This window comes from Balaenoptera musculus, chromosome 1 (assembly GCF_009873245.2).
Source record: "Balaenoptera musculus isolate JJ_BM4_2016_0621 chromosome 1, mBalMus1.pri.v3, whole genome shotgun sequence".
In the NCBI taxonomy this organism is placed as follows: domain Eukaryota; kingdom Metazoa; phylum Chordata; class Mammalia; order Artiodactyla; family Balaenopteridae; genus Balaenoptera; species Balaenoptera musculus.
The window spans coordinates 35507078-35507962 of NC_045785.1; positions in this window are offsets into that span (position 1 = coordinate 35507078).

Consider the following 885-nt stretch of genomic DNA (forward strand, 5'->3'; position numbering starts at 1 on the left):
TGATTGGGCCGCGGGCTGAAGCAGGAGGGGCCGACCAGCCCCGTCTCTGCTGGGCCCGCGGGGTGGGGGCGGGGGCGGGGGCGGGCCGCCGGGCCCTGGGCAGGAAGCACGCCCAGCCCCTTCTCCCCACCCCTTCCCGCCGCATCGCCTCCCGTCTCGGTCAGCTCGCGCAGCCTGGCCCCGGCCCGCCCCAGTTGCACCCTGCGCCTTCCTGACGTTCGGCCCGCGCATGGCCTCATTCTGGGCTCTCAGGGGGTTTATCCACCAACAAGACCAACACAGCTTCTTTCGTGGCCGGTCCACCCGGCCTGGGACCCTGGGAAAAGTTCCAGGGTCAGCCCTCCCCGCAAAGAGCTCCCTCTCTAGATGGTGGGACCGGAGGGGTGGGCTGCAGGTAGCTTGTATGTGTGCGGAGAGCGGACTCGGGGCAGCGGGGAGGTCTCAGCCCGAGGGAGAGGCTGCGCGGGGAAGCCTTCCCTACCAGACCAAAAACTTGGATGAGCCTAGCGTTAGGAATTGCTGAGAGGATTGTGTGGACTGGAGGTGGGAGAATACAATAGCCTGGGGCAGCAACAGTTAGTGAATCACTGGCTACACTGGCCTTCAAGGTAGTGAAAGGAAAAAAAGGGAAGTGAAGCCGGCTGTAGCTGAATGTAGCAGGTCTTGAAGGACAAATGGAGCAGTTTGGTTTATTCTGGAAGCAGAGGAGAAACTGATGAGTTTTGAGGAGGCTATAATCAGACCTGCATTGTTAAATATTCATCACATTTATCGACCACCTACGGGGTTAAGTGCTGGTGGCACATCAATGAACAAGGTAGGTGCCGTCCCTGCATGGGGTTTACTGTCTAGCCCAATCACTTTGCTCTGGCATCCAGTGAGATG